This window comes from Montipora foliosa, chromosome 6 (assembly GCF_036669935.1).
Source record: "Montipora foliosa isolate CH-2021 chromosome 6, ASM3666993v2, whole genome shotgun sequence".
In the NCBI taxonomy this organism is placed as follows: Eukaryota; Metazoa; Cnidaria; class Anthozoa; order Scleractinia; family Acroporidae; genus Montipora; species Montipora foliosa.
Window position 1 is genome coordinate 51,947,074 of NC_090874.1, and position 10,000 is coordinate 51,957,073.

Genomic DNA, 10,000 nt, shown 5'->3' on the forward strand with positions numbered 1-10,000 from the left:
TCCGTGCTACGCAATTTGGGTATTTAATCCATGGTTCGATAATTTGTATTCGTTTTTGCATCCAGCCAAGCATGGATTTCTTTTTATTTTGAAAAATATTCTTTTTAAAGACATAAACAATACTGAAATACCCAAAACTTTGTCAAAAAAGATGTTTTTAAAAAATCAATGCTTAGCTATATTCTGTATTTGGGGGTGAAACGTACCATGTAAAAAAAAAGTTAATTAAGTTTAAAACCGCCGGAAATTTAAATTAGCTTTTTCTCAAACCGAAAGTCAGTTCGTTTACGCATGCACAGTTGATCTGGGAACGAGCTCGAGGAAGGGCGAGGAAAAACCTTCGAGGGAAACAAAAGTTTGTGCGGTGACTTTTGTTTGTGAGTGGGTTTTCTTGTCAGCTCATGATATGATGACGTCAGTTACCGGAAGTAACATTTCACTTCCTTAGCAACGCGCGAAAAATCCGTCTGTGGGCCCTTAAAGGAACTTTGTAGCCCAGATAGTAAACGCAGAGTTGTTTTTGCCACAATGGCTTTGGGAATGGGTGTTAACATTTCATCTGTAAGAGTGGTGATACACATTGGTCCGCCAAGATCAGTACGTGAATACTTCCAAGAAGCAGGTTGTGCAGGAAGAGACAATAAACAGTCTCATGCTATCCTTTACTATAATAACCATGATATAGCTGCCAATAAACCAGGGATGACAGAACACATGAGGTTATACTGCAAGAGCACTGGGAAGTGTTTGAGGAAACAGTTGTTGTTTTATTTAAATGCTCCGTCTCTAGTGCCAAGTGATAAATTTCACAATTGTTGTGATGTGTGCAAGTCCCTTTGTGGCTGTCAGGATTGTAATTTGAAAGTGCACACACAAGCCGCAGCTGTGGCTGATGCTTCAATGTCAGAAGCCACTGTCTTCAATGAGGATGCCTCTCTCAAGCTGGTGGAAAAGCTCCAAAACTATTTCACATCACTGAAAAAAAGTAAGAACAAGTATGTCCAACAACAATCAGGCTGGCAGTGCATTACCAAAGACACTGTGGAAGATATTGTCTAAAAGAGAGGAAATTTCTTCTGTTCTTCTGTGTCTTACCTAATGAGTAACTTTCCAATATTTTCAAATGCAGTCGCTGAGGAAATATTACAAATAATTTCAAAATAGGTACTGGGGTTAGAAACAGATACAGTGAAAATGTAAGCAAGCTGGTCCAGACACTTTAAGTGTTGTTCACTTTCAATTGGGTGTTATTTTCAAATGATTTAACCATGTGAAAATACACGTAGTAAAACACACTGATTATGCCCTCAGTATTGAGTTTCCTTTATGTAGTTGAATTTTCTCATTGCCAATTTTGACGAGGGAGAAGGGAGGGGGAGTCTCAATAACAGTGATACAGGTTTTAGCCATATATAATAAATAATAATGAAGGGAAAACTTACCTTTTCATGACTTCCCTATATTTTGCATGACTGTCCTTTTAACCAGGAATGCAGCTCAACACAGTCCACCTTTTCAAGTGGATGAGCATACCGCTCAGGAAAAGATGGATGGAATCTGCCAGGTGTTTTTTTTTAAAAGGACACAGCCTTCTGAGATCCTGCCTGACCAGTGCTTCGTCTTTCTCTGAACTTCTACGGGTATGAGAAGTTGACTGAGAGGCAACTTTGCTTATCTCGTCAAAGTTTTCAATAATTTTCCTTTTACCCCCAGAGGCCTTTGTTAATCTTTCCACTGCTCTTTTTGTCTTGTTGGAACCCATCATTTTGATTCCTGTTTTGTGATCATTGTTCCTGTTTTCTTGCATCAAGTCAGCCTCAATATTTTTTCCCTTGCCACCTTTCCAATTAACTGTTTGACTCCAAATCGCCCGGTGGGCTTCTTGCTGTGACAAAAGAAATTCATTTTGTGCAATGTTCACCATCATTTCAATGGCATATACATTGAATGCCCTGTCTGTTTTGAAATAAAGAAGAAAATCTTTATGGATTTGGGCCATTCTTTCTCCATCCCCTTCCTTAATGGCATCCCTGTAGTCCTCCAACACAAAAAAATATTGAAGAATATTTCTGCTGTAATTGCAAAGGTTGTCTACAAGAGTTGCACCAGCATTATCTGTATGTGTTCCTTCAACCCCAGGTTCACTCTGATCTGTGTCATCATTTCCCAATACATATTCATTAATGAACTTGTCAAAGGTTTCTTGAAAGTATTTCTGCTTGCGCTCTGCAATAGTCATGAAGGCATAATTTAGGCGATTCTTAGTAGGTGTATCAGCAATGTCATCCATACCGAAGAACTCCATTGCGGCCTCTATAGTGTAACACCTAAAAGATGATAGTTAATGATGTTTACTCACCAAGTCCAGGTTGGGATTAAGGTTAAAATTTTTGATTACTCACATCATATATTTTTTGTTACTCAAGTGGAAGTTGACTTTCTTGTCTCCCTCATTCCCCTAGTATTTATCTAGTTCTGATAGTGTGGCCTAATAAAATTAATCTGATGGATCAGAATAAATAACAGAAATAAATTATTTATAAGAAAATAAATAGAGCATATTACATGGTTCCAGCTCCTTTAATTATCATATCCACACTAAATACGGCTGTTCAAAATTTTCTTATTGTTAATCGCAGAATAATCCCACACTAAGATGTATCCTTCAGTCTAATATAATCTGTTTTTTTATCCAATATATATAAATTATATATAACAATGTTCTTCTACTCAAAATCGTTTCATATGGACTGTAATACAGGTCTGTTTTGTCGACCAACAAAGAGTTGGTCCACTCATCATTTAAATTCCATCTGAATTTAACTGATTTGAAATCAACTGATACATATAATACATACATTTTTGTTAATCCTAGAAGTCGTATGACTATACAGGATGCTAAAACAGTCAGCGATGAAATAGAACAGGGGGCAAAGAAAAATAAATATTATAATAAATAAATAATAATATTACCAAAATTAAGGGAGAAAGAAAACCCACGCCCGCCATCTTTGACGACTGCTGACCGTTTAACTGATTTGAGTGTAGCTGATTTGAAATGATTTTGAGTAGGAAAACATTCTTATTACCATTCCATCATTGTTGAGCACCATTCTGGATTTATCAGTGTGGAACTCAGCTGAAGTCATATAAATTATATTATATATATATAGATATAGATACAAAGATAAATACTAAGGGAAAACAGTGGGGTAACCTTCTTACTGGTCCAACTCGGTTGAATGACGTTTCGGCTGTTCAGCCTTCCTCAGACTTACGTTAAAAACTAAAAACTATTTACGAAGGTTGTGCGTATCAGAAGTACTGGCTTATATAAGCAGCTTAATTTAAGAAGTACAAAAAGGTTGAACTTACAAGCAAAATAACATTTAGTACGAGTTAAAGCAATTAAGTGTCCAAAGTTATGCAATAGGTCAAACGCAACACATTCCCCGCAAAAGGCCTCTGAATGACTATAATTAAGGCTATAACTGGCCCTAGCTTTTCAAAAGTGTTAGGGACAACAGGGTTTGAGCATATTATTAAGTAACACCAGTAAAAGGCCTCTCATGAAGCAACTAATAATATTGCCTCATGTATCAGGCATAAATTAACCCAGTTTATTCCAAGGATTTAAGGCTTGAGTAAACCTTTTATGGAAAAAAACTTGATACTTGGTATATTACATCAATTTAACAACAAATGAATGAATAACATGCATTATTTTAGTAATGTCAGAATTCTCGCCATAGTTTTCAGACTACATGTATTAATAATGTCATTTATTACATCTGAAATCCATTACAGAGAATTCTGCAGATGTCACTTACAATCCCACTAGAACTTCAATGCAATCATATTATTTACCACAATAAATAATTTCAGAATGTACCTTGAGAAAACTTCTCTTTGTGTGCCATGCTGCACAACGAAATGGATATAGATGGTCTAGTCTGTCCTTGGAGGTGTGAGCTCCAGCATGGAGATCTTTGGCTCCTGCAAACCTGACTCTCGTTAGCTGGTCACCAATGCATGGTACTAATAACTCCGCAGAGTGGTTCTGCAGAATCTGGCACAGGAGGAGCATGGGACCCAGGCTGATCAGGACGTGATGGAGCATGAATTGCTGGTCTACCAGGTGGCAGTAGAGGTGCATTTATTCCTGCAGCACCAAATGCTTTTGTATGGATTTCATGCACCCAATCTTCAAACATGTCCATGACATCGACACAATCAGAATATTTCTTTTCGTCTTTCACTAAAACTGGCAATGTGACTGCTTCTGATTTTCCTGTCATCTCATCACTGTACTGATGAGGGATGTGTTTTGGTATCAAATCAGCCAAAAAACTGAATGTAGGAAAAACTTTTAAAATTATGCGACCTGCATAAATACGGTAAGGGTCTGCAATTTGACTTGATTCATCATCAGATAGTAAAAAAAACTCGAGATCAGTCGTCTTGATGTCCTTTTTTGGACCATTATCAGGAATATGGTCTGAGGGAACTCAGTCAAAAACCAAAGAACTTGCCACTGCATGTTCAGACACATTTTGGTGCTCTTCGCGCATGTCATGAGCCTTTATTTGCCTGTCAATGTTGTCTAAAACAATGGTGAATTTCTTTCCCTTTTTAGTCAATTCAATGGCATGATCCAAGAAGTGATTTCCAATACTATCCAGGACAGTATATTTCTTGGTTGGATCTAGGCAAACGCCATACCTTTGAAATCTCTTCATAGCCTGAAAATAGTGAGAGGTTTGTTTTTTTGTTGTGTGTGGAAAAGCAGAAAGAAATAATTTGTAACTAATCTGACTGACTGCTGTAAAAAAGAGGGGTGTGTGGGCACACACCCCTATGATATTAAGGTACAACAGTCCTTTCTGACAAAGTTGATGATGAAGGACAAAGTCTAGTTAGTTCATAACAGAAAACATACACAATTGGGACTTACAATTTTGCTTGTACCAGTCCATCACTAAGAAGAATTGTATTTAATCTTTGTAACTTTGACAATTTTGGCACTCTGAGGAACATTGAAATAGAGTACATCAGACAAACTGGTGGCATTTTTTTTTTTATCAGCATCCTTTCCATTAGCAAGGGTTATAAGGAACTGCATTGTGGCTGGACATTTGCTTTCTATTTCAACATAAATTTCTTCCCAGGAAAGATCTGATAAGCCTTCATAATTATTCCTTCTTCCTGAGGACAGAGTTTTCAGATCTTCTACACATATTGCTTATCTCTTCACTGACAGTTCTGCAAACAATATCTGTCATGACTTTGAGGCCAGGTGGATCTTTGGCCAGTATTTCCAACTTTTCCTGTACATTACTGAAAGGTATGTTTTCCTTCTGTAGAGAGAGGTGCAGCATTGCGGTTTATCACTATATCATGACTAATTATCACTTATGATATATCAAGAAATATCTTGTATGTTTTTTGTAAGCAATGTTGATAATATCATGATTAATCAATGGTTTTATAAGGGACTGATTTTTTGATATTCCGCATTAGGTTTTTATCATATAAGCATAATTTATCATGATATTATCAGAATATTTAATTAAGTAAGAATTTCTTCTTCCCCCTGTGATATAGTGATAAATCATGATATTATCACAACATTTTTATTAAGTAAGGTTTTCTTCTACCCGGTAATAGAGTGATCAATTGTGGTATTCTCCAGCTTTATTAGAGAATTTTGATATTATCATGATATATCAAACAATCACTGTCAGTGTCTGTTCTTCTTTGTTACATGATAAAATCACTTGCGTAAGACATGATTTGAGAATGAGAGTGATACATGATATTATAGCTTGCTATTCAGAAATATATTTTTCCATGCTATTCTCAAGATTTGAGAGTGATACTTTGATATCTCAATTTACCACTTTTTCAAATTAAAGATTTGATGGCGACAATTACAGAATTTGCAAGCGAAAATTATTGAGCAACTATCATGATAATCTCAAATGATAATGATAGTTTAATATTTGACATGCACATTATGATGAAAATGATTCCTCGATATTATCATTCCATTATCACCCAAATATCAATAAAATATCCAAATATCAAGTCTCAAACAAATAACATCCTATCAAGATATTTTGATAAACCGCAATACTGCACCTTAGTGCTTCTGTAGCAGCCGTTAGCGAATATGTGAAGAGAAAACAACAGCGGTATGAATAAAGAATGTTCAAGACAACCAAAAAAATAAATTTGTAAATCATCAGGTATAACTACTGTAGCCTTTTTCTAATTCAGACCTTTTTATGCATTATTTTCAATTGGCAAAGTGTTATTGAGTTATAGGTACACATCTACCATATATTTAGTACTGCTATTCGTACTTAGTGGCTATCGACATAAAAACTCAGATTTACAAATTGGTGGAAAAGGATTGTTTTATGATAACCAATTTTTTTAATGCATTGAAAACCATCTCACCTACTAAGCAATCTAAAGTAAACGGCAGAGTTTGGATTTTTTTAAAAGGAACAACTAAACAAAACAGAACCAAATTTGCCGATGGCTCTGTACGTTCGTAGAGGGATTGTAGCCAGCTTTCTATCAACCATGTGCTATCTTTAACCTCCTAAAACGAATGCTATGCGATGGAGTGGTTATTTGGTCTTATATTTACATTGCGTGATGTTTACGTCTTACTGGTTTTCAGACTATAAATGGAATTTGTCCAACGTACAGTAGTAAGTAAACAACAAAATTTCGAAAGAAATGCGCGATTTAACCTGAAACTGGCCTTCATCATATTGAACATTGCCGATTGTAGAGATATCTAATAGGTCCTCCCCAGCATCCTGAAGGTTCACCTCCTTTTCCATTGCGTTTTGCTGCTGAGCTGAGCTATGTTCGTCGTAAAGAAGTCTACGACAACTTCCTTTCTCGGACTCTTTCGCGCGCTTCGTCAAGGTGCGAGTCACCGATGGAGATATTTCAGTGCAACGCTGGACTCTCTCAGACGACTTCTGACTTTCTGTAATAAGGGTCTTGAAGGCGACAAAATTTTTTATCCTTCTTTCGCATGCCCTGCATATCAAGTGAGGTATAGCCTGCGAGCATCCCCCAACCCCAGTCCCTCAGAGGGCCTGCTCGCAGGCTAAGTGAGGTAATAAGTTGTCGTCTTGTTTCAAACTATGACCACAGATATCTTCCGTGGCAACAAGAAGAGCACGATTCCTCTAAAGGAATTTAGGAAAGAGTGACGACTCGGGAATTTGAGAAGTCGCTTAAATCGCTTTCAATCAGGCAAAAAACCACACAAAAAGCAAGAAATTCACCATGACAATAAAGTACGGCTTTTTTATTGAGAACATTTGCGGGTAAATATCTTTTTCAGTCTGTTATCGAGATTCCCATACAAATCCTTATAATTGTTTACCTTCCGACTCTGGGCCGCCTGTGCCAAAGTGTTTATTCGCGAAGTCAGCACCACTAAGGACACTAAGTACATTACTATGGTTTTGCCGTGTTCTTACACTTGATTCGAAAATACCAGCCTGAATTCGTCTTAGAATAGTTAGAAAAAGCACAAATAACAGCCAAAGCACAACAGCTTACGTTCGAATTCTGCTCGCCGACAACCCAAATTTTTTGACCAAAAAAAATGCCACAAAATGTTTTAAATGGTTTCCTGGCCCTCTATTAATAGCGTTCACGTGAATTTTAAATGGGGTATCGGGAAAGAAAAATTGTCAAGCTGATATGTGTTTCGTGTAAACATACATTTTCAAGTAGCAAAAATTTGTATAAGCACTACAAACCTTTTACTGACCATTACTCGAAGGAACTTCCTTTATAAGCTGCAAGGAAGCCGCTGATGAATTTTGCACAAAAACCTCGGCCCCTAACACCGGAAAGCCAGACTTGGAAAGTTTTTTTAGCGGAAGGCTCACTACTTAGGAAGAGCTTCTAGAGCTTGCCCTCCCGCAGGTCGCCAGATAGGTGCAAACAAGCTGATTCATGTCCGAAAAGAGTAAGATCTAGAAGGTGCAGTCAAATTTTGTTTCTTGTATTGTGCGAAAATTTATTCAAAACTTTTCCCTCACTCCCAAATAAGAACTTGCTGTGTCTTGCAATTCTACAGTGAATTACTATTAGGCCAATACGAGAATTAACATCAAAGAGGCACTCCCAGGGGTTTGGGGAAGAAGAGAACATGGCTTATTTGAACTGGGGAACAGAGGAACAATATCAAAATATTTTAGGGAACAAGGGAAGAAAACCAATATTTAAATTTTAGGGATAAAAAAGTTGGGAACAAGTTTGAAAGTAATTTGAGGAACAAGGAAACACAAGCAAATATTTAAAGGGAACAAGGACCCCTCTCCCCAGGAGGGCCTCATTAAATGTTCTGCCTCTTTCATCCAACAGCTCCAACAATTTTTGAATGACCGACACGAAAAGAAGACTCTCTTAGAGAAATAAATTATTTATAATAACACTTTAGCATGCAAAACAATGCTCAGATGCTTACAAGCACCCACATGCCCGTGTTTGTAAAAAAGCACCATGAGGTATTCCTTGCATCTGGTTTAGGCATTGTTTCATCTTTCAACATTGGGCAAAACCAAACCTACTCCGTTCTCAGAGGGCACTGGGGAAAGAAGCTAAAAGAAAAAACTAGCCTTAATCCAATTCTCCCAAAGCAATCTTTAAAGAATAAGATTATTGAAGGAACACTTTTGAGTGCCAACCTCGTGCCAACCCTAAAGTAAGTCTTTTAAAACAAGTGCAAACAATATTAATAGTCTTTAAATTCACAAAATGTCTCATATTCAATTAGATTTGGCTGCAATATTCCTTAAAACTAGGCAGAACTATTTACCATAAAATGTGGAACATTTCCTGCCTATCTAAATATGCCACAAATTAGGGCTCCAAAAAGCAACCAGTTAAGTTTTTAGATAAAGATAGTGTCTCTATGGAGATCTGACACAATACCTAAAAATTAAATAATTTGATGCGATCAAGACATTGAATGAACGATATTGACTGTGAGTCCATTGACTCATGACTCATTGACTCATTTAACTCATAAAACATGTGTTCTCTGAATGCACAACAATAAACAAACTGCAGCAATGTATTTTAGGTTCACAAAGTGGGAATGAAAAAAACAATTCCTCATTTGATGTTTCAAATAAATGCATTTAAATTAATTTTCTATCAACAATTCAAGGGCCTGACTTTTCAGTGTCTATTCACTGGTATTGATTTATGTTTTCATGATAAGTTTGAAAGTGAATCTGGCAACCACAGTGCCCTATGAAATGGGAAATAACTTTAACATACCTTTTAAACTTTAACATTTTACAAGGGACACCATTACAACAACAACAACAACAAGCTTTATTACCAAAATAAAGTTAAAGATTACAATAATTTATAAAATATTAATACAAACCAAGGTAATATTTACTCAGAATAACTAAAAAGCTAGTCAAGCTGGGTAAAACTAAGTAGTGTTTATATAGGAGGTACGTTGGCACTAGAGCTTAAGTAAGTAAATTAATTGGTCAAAAAAAGAGAAGAGAAAACAGATAAATAAATAAATAAATAAAAATAAATAAATTCCAGTTGAAAACTCATGAGCAGTAAGGCTGTAAGATGTTTAACTTGACTTTGTTTTTAAACGTTTTGAGGGGGAGCTGTTTAATACTTTCTTCAAGGTGATTCCAAACTTTTACAGCTGCAAAGCGAATGTTGAATTTACCATAGTTTGTTTTGATGGTATTGATATAATAGGTTGATTTAGGGTTGATATAATAGGTTGTTGATGCCCTGCAAAGAACAAAGAATAAATTGAAAGGAGAGTTGGTCTGGAGTTTATCCACAATGGACAGTTCATGGCTGCATTCACCAATGTAGAGAACAAACACATCAAGTTTCTTCTCAAGCAACCAAGTGTTCAAGGAGCTATTCAATTTCCAAAGAACACTATGGTAGTGCACCAGTACCTGGGTGA

At 36.4% G+C, this 10,000-nt stretch overlaps 2 long non-coding RNA genes across 5 annotated transcripts in view; one reads left to right on the forward strand and one right to left on the reverse strand.

Annotated features, from left to right (window-relative positions):
- LOC138007703 (uncharacterized) overlaps positions 1-1,300 on the forward strand; it is a 2,869-nt gene extending 1,569 nt beyond the window's left edge. Inside the window, exon 2 of the long non-coding RNA XR_011124091.1 lies at positions 1-1,300. This exon is cut by the window's left edge and continues 629 nt beyond it. This is a non-coding gene — a long non-coding RNA (uncharacterized lncRNA).
- LOC138007704 (uncharacterized) lies at positions 840-7,067 on the reverse strand. 4 transcript variants are annotated; one of them, XR_011124095.1, is made up of 5 exons: positions 6,765-7,067; positions 4,955-5,026; positions 3,893-4,742; positions 1,443-2,327; positions 840-975 (listed from the first exon to the last, which is right to left on the reverse strand). It is a non-coding gene; the product is annotated as an uncharacterized lncRNA (long non-coding RNA). The 4 variants fall into 4 exon arrangements; XR_011124094.1 differs by having other exon boundaries at positions 3,893-5,357; XR_011124093.1 differs by having other exon boundaries at positions 4,955-7,067.
- Between the last annotated feature and the right edge of the window lie 2,933 nt (positions 7,068-10,000).